Genomic DNA, 6000 nt, shown 5'->3' on the forward strand with positions numbered 1-6000 from the left:
CCTGAGATATTTCTCTAAAGGGCCCACTCAAAACAGGGAGTCTTTTGCTGCAAGTTACATGGAGACGAGGTGCATGAGCAGTACACAAGCAACGTGTTACTGCTATCACTCATTAGTTATTATTTGATCATTTATTGCTTCTTTGTGGCGGTTCAATGACAAGACAGAACACAGCTTTTAGCAAGCAAGCAGGCTGGTCTCTGCTAACGGGCTTCCCCCTGTCAGCTTTCCACCTTCCCCTTTATTCTCTCTCTCCCCCCGCGCATTACATTCTCCAACAGATAAAAGGAATACACTGGCTTTGTTTAACATTCTTATTTACCAATTTCTATCTACCGCATTCCTTGCTCTCGGGTCTTGAGCCCAGTCCTGAGAGGCTTCTCACGGTTCATGTCATCTTGGCGAGATTCCAAGGTTGATGCCCTTGGATGGAGCAGTGTGTGCACTACTCCTACACAACACTCCGGGTGTGCCCTGAATGTTGCCAAGCGCATAAACCTTTATGAATCCTACATCCCCTCCTTTTTTGTTTATTTGTGCTCGGCCATCTCATGGTAGCCATTAATTTGCATTTGCAAGCCAATTAACTCCCGGACAGACAAGGTCATAACTCGTGGAGCCTGCCAGGGCGGGTCTCAACAAAGCCTTAACAAAAAGGAATACATTGTACACAGCAGCAGCAAAAAATAAGCTTAAAAAGGTAAAGTGTGATTGGCCGGGCCCCAATTAGCCATGCTAAAGTACTGGGAAGAGAGGTTCGCATAAGCAGCGAGCATCATCTCATTCCCAATTTCCTCAGGGTGATGACATACTGAAATAAGGCATGTACCTAACAATTCTTCAGCTGCTACAAAATCAAATAAACAAAAATGGGTAACATTTGCTATTGAAGCCAATCTTTCCCATAGGTTATATGTCATTCGGGCCCGTAACGGAGAAAGCGCTCCCGAGTCAACCCCTCCAGGAAATAGCAGGCACAAAAGGCACACAATCAATACAGAATTAGCAGTAATTTGGGTGAGAATCGCCACAAACAAAGTCTCAGGAGTCTCTGGCTGTTGGTTTGTTGCCAGTCTTCGTTGAGCCGCGGCGACCAATGCTTTTACTGCTCCGCATCTCACGGGCTGGCTTGGGATGCTACGTCTCCTCCATCTCCGTCCCGCCGTTGTCGACCTGGGAGGCACCGCGTTTTCCTCCAAGGTCAGCTGAAACTCCGGTATGGGGTTCGACAGCCCCTGGTGCCACGCCATGCTGTTTCAGTGCCGGTCGCACACACCGGGCTGGAACCCACAACGGTCCTGCAGGGAGAAACACAGCAGCTATCCCCGACCCCAAGTAATTAAAGGCACTGGGCCCAACCATTGCGGATTGGGCAGCTGACGGTAATAGACACGCCGTCTTTCCAGTACCTCGGATTTGTGAAAATGCCGATCTGCGGGGGTCTGCTGATCTGCGTTCAGCGTTAAATTATTTAAAGGAAACAAAAGGATATGCAGTTGTTGCTGAATGTCTCCTAAGGTTCGGAGACGCAGCTCCCCTTGTTTTAATTGTTTGTCGAGCAGGGTTTGTAGCGTGCGATTTGCACGTTCAACAATAGCTTGGCCTGTGGAATTATAAGGGATCCCGTGTTTGAGACGGATGTCCCATTGGGCACAAAAGGTGGAGAGGGCTGTGGAGCAATAGGCCGGGGCATTATCCGTTTTTATCTGGCTCGGGTGACCCATAACAGCAAAACAGGCTAGCAAATGGTGAATAACTTTGGAAGTGGCTTCCCCACGCTGTGGGGTCGCCCAAAGGAATCCCAAATAGATTTCAATGAAAACATGTAAAAACGAATAGGGGCAGAATTGTGGCATGTGAGTGACATCCATTTGCCACAGCTGATTCGCTGCGGTACCTCTGGGGTTAACGGCATAAAAAAAGGTAGGGGCAGCAGCGGCACAGTGGGGGCAGGAACGAACAATAGAACGTGTATGGTCAGCAGGAATATGAAACTGTCGGGCCAAAACAGAGGCAGACTGATGAAAAAAGGAATGGCTTTCAATGGGGTCAGAAAAAAGGGAATTTACCTGACCACGTAACGCGCGATTGGCGCGCACATTGCCTTCAATGAGCGGCCCAAGCAGAGGGGTATGACTGCAAATATAAGCAACAAAATAAGGGAAATTACGAGTGGTGAGGAGATACTGTAAGGACAAAAACAGGTGAAGGAGGTCCACATCGACCTGAGGGGTAATGAGGGCAAGGGGTAAATGATCAATTACCTGATAAACATAATGCGTGTCCACAATCACATTAAAGGGACAATCAGCAAAAAGTTGAAAGGCCAAAATAACAGCAGCTAGTTCCAAGGACTAGTAAAGCTCTCCAAGCGCTGTGCATGGAAATATTGTTGTACAAGTGAATGAAGCGCTTTCAGCTTTTCTAAAGGGAGGGGCCACTGGTCAATCCATACGGGCTCTAAGGATTGCCATACCAATGGTAATGCGGATGGCAAGGTGGGTGAGGGAGGGTTTTGGGCCATTATATATTAATATCAAGGGTGGTGTCCAGCTTTGTAAGTAAGTCACGGCCCCAAATATTGAGGTGGACAGGGAGTACAAAAGGGCGGATTGTAGCAAGGACACGGCCTCCCGGTTTAGAGACCATGACCCAAGACAAACTTTGGCGCCCGGGTTTGCTACCCCCGATCCCCCACAACTCTTTAGAAGGAACTGTTGGCCAACCGACCGGCCACTCCGGATCACGAATCACCGTAACGTCAGCTCCAGTGTCCACCAGCCCTGTAAAAGGAACATTATTTAAGAGAAGTGTTAACTGAGGTTTTGAGGGGCGGACCGACATTGTCAGAGCAACAAGTGGAGAAGATGTGTTGTGAGACAGCGAGTGAGACAGCGTAGATCCAAAGCCGCCTCCGCCCCGGGCTCGATCCTCTGCGGCTGGCACCTGATAGGGGACTAAAATCAATTGTGCAATGGAGCGTCCACGCGGGAGCGACTGCGGAAGATGGGTCCACACCACAACCTTAATAATGCCGGTGTAATCGGCGTCAATGACTCCTGGGATGACAAAAAAACCCTGTTTCCCAGCGTGTGAGCGAGGGAGAATGAGACCCACAAAGCCGTCAGGGAGAGGTCCCGTCACCTGCGTAGGTATGGCGCAAACCTCCCCCGGCAACTGAAAATCAACGTCCTCCTGCATAATCAAATCAAGCCCTGCACTTCCGGCAGTCGCCGCCCTCATGGAGTCTATGGATTGTAAGGCAGAGGAACAGTTGTCTGAGTGGGAAACACCCCCATTTGGCCCTGGGTTCGGGGGGGGACCCGTCGTGCGGTTTCCCGACCCTCTACGACACTGATTAGCCCAATGATAGCCTTTCCGACACTTGGGGCACTTCTTTGAGGGGTGGGCGGGCGCCGTCGATGAGCGGCACTCCCGCTGAAAGTGACCCTCCTTACCACAGCGGTAACAACGCTTCCCCTCCTTCCCACTTTTCCGCAGGGCGGCGGCCAGAACTCCAGCTTTATGTGCTTGGGTTCCGATGTTTTGGCATGCCCGCAGCATGTCCGACAGCTCTAGAATTCCAGAGGCTTGTGCAGCCTGGAGAGCACGGCGGCAATCCTCGTTCGCATTTTCAACCGCCATTTTTAACAGGATCTCCTGAGCTGCTGCAGGGTTATCCACCTGTCGGAGGATAGCCTCCTGCAATCTGTTGGTAAAATCCATAAAGGACTCTGATGCACCCTGACGGATACTGGCAAAGCTTTTGGTAGGCTTGCCTGAATCCGGGACCTTCCGGAAAGCATGCTGGGCGCAGGTGGAAATAATGGGGAAGACGGCCTGAGGGAGTTGAGACTGCAGCTGAACAGTAGCAAACTGTCCCTCCCCTGCCAAGTGCTCATAAATGATACCTTGCTCTCTATATACCTGGGCCTGGCGTTCCGCCATCTGCCTATACTCACTAAGCCAATTAACATACTGACTGGGCGTCAGCATCATGCGCAACAGCGCCTTCCAGTCTTCAGGGATCAGGGTGTACCCAGTACCTAGCCCTTCAATGAGACCACGCACATACGTGCTAGTCAGGCCGAACTCGCAAATCGCTTTCTTTACCTCTCTGATCACCGAGTAAGGCAAACTGACCCAGTTTGCAACCTGGTTGCCCTGGCCATCATCCTGCCAGGTCACCGGACAAACTGAGACCAGATCAGCCAGCTCCTCTGCTGTAAGATCTGAGCGAGTCTTCGCTGCATGCACCATTTGTTGCACCTGCGAAAGCCCTTGAGCAGACGCAGACGACCCCCCGGGGGGCCCCGGAGCATGGGGCCCCACGGGTGGAGGGTGATCACACACCGGCTCCGGTGGGGAAGGCCAGGGAGGCGGTGGTAATAGAGGCACTGGGGGCGAAGCAGGGAGAGGGATGGCTGCAGGAGCGGACGGGGGTGGCGGGATCGGCAGCCCCTCTGTTGGCGCGGGAGAGGGTCTTTCTGAGGCGACACATTGTGTCGCATCGCTAGGAGGGGGGATGGCTGCAGGAGCGGACGGGCGTGGCGAGATCACCAGCCTCGCGAGGGAGGGCCTGTCCGAGGTGACACGCTGTATCGCGTCGCGGCAGAGGTGCCAGGCATGTAAAGCCTGCACGGGCGCCCGAGGCTCTTTGTGCAATGTCTGGCCCAACCGCTCCCAGTCCGCTAGCTTAAGGGTTCCGGCTTCAGGGTACCACGGGCATTGGGCACTCACCTCCTGTAGCAGGAGAGTGAGTTCTCGAGTGGGGCAATCATGCTGAGCCTTACGCAGCAAATACTGTAGCTCATTGCGGTGTTGCACTTGCAAAGCAGAGAGGGAGCTTCCCATACTTACCACAACGAAAAATACTCACCGGGATCCACGAAGCGGATGAGTGACGCGTCTGAAACCCTTGCCGGGCGAGGTGAGTGCTGAGGGCCCCACGTTTGGGCGCCAGTTGTGGCGGTTCAATGACAAGACAGAACACAGCTTTTAGCAAGCAAGCAGGCTGGTCTCTGCTAACGGGCTTCTGCCTGTCAGCTTTCCACCTTCCCCTTTATTCTCTCTCTCCCCCCGCGCATTACATTCTCCAACAGATAAAAGGAATACACTGGCTTTGTTTAACATTCTTATTTACCAATTTCTATCTACCGCATTCCTTGCTCTCGGGCCTTGAGCCCAGTCCTGAGAGGCTTCTCACGGTTCATGTCATCTTGGCGAGATTCCAAGGTTGATGCCCTTGGATGGAGCAGTGTGTGCACTACTCCTACACAACACTCCGGGTGTGCCCTGAATGTTGCCAAGCGCATAAACCTTTATGAATCCTACAGCTTCTTAGTATTTGACCCACAATTACAAGAAGACAATGTCCCTGCCCCGAAGAACTCCCAGTTGGAGGGCCTCAACCTGCAAACCCCATTTTCCAGGGACAAATAGTTGTCTTGAAGCCAATGAGATGAATGTGTAGCATGAGACCCATGTCTAGACAAATGGGTCGGGAGAGCAGCAGGGAGTGCATGAAGCAAAGTCTTTGTTGAAGTTTGGCACATGTCTTGCAGTCCCAGAAATTGTTTTTGATGAGGTTACAAAATAACGTGGGTGTAGAGAAAGAGGGGTGTGGTGTGGTGGGTATAATATGTTTTACTGGAAATTCTGTTTCTCAGATGAGATGTAAACTGTGTTTTGAGTCATTACATTTTATGGCCATTAAAGATCTGATGGCCCTTTTCATAAAAATGGGACTGTTAACATTGGAGCCTAAGGCCACAGCCATCAACTCATACAGTTATATTCAGCTTCCCTAAATTCCCCTGCAGTTTCAGTTGGACCTTCATCTTCACTTCCTGCCCTAAACTGTTGTTTGGAGTTGCTTCACCAGCCACCACATTCCGCCTGGAACATGGCTGCATTTCAATAGTAAGAAAAGTGATGCTGTACTCTAACGGTAGAATTTGGAAAGTGCTTTGGGATCTTACAGATTGAAAGGTGCTATAG

The 6000-nt window shown here is 51.4% G+C and overlaps 1 long non-coding RNA gene across 1 annotated transcript; it reads right to left on the reverse strand.

Annotated features, from left to right (window-relative positions):
- Positions 1 to 1159: 1159 nt before the first annotated feature.
- On the reverse strand, positions 1160 to 4911 carry LOC141990800 (uncharacterized). Its single transcript, XR_012640265.1, has 3 exons — positions 4880 to 4911; positions 2070 to 2136; positions 1160 to 1298 (listed from the first exon to the last, which is right to left on the reverse strand). It is a non-coding gene; the product is annotated as an uncharacterized LOC141990800 (long non-coding RNA).
- Between the last annotated feature and the right edge of the window lie 1089 nt (positions 4912 to 6000).

Source organism: Natator depressus, chromosome 7 (genome assembly GCF_965152275.1).
Source record: "Natator depressus isolate rNatDep1 chromosome 7, rNatDep2.hap1, whole genome shotgun sequence".
Lineage (NCBI taxonomy): Eukaryota > Metazoa > Chordata > Testudines > Cheloniidae > Natator > Natator depressus.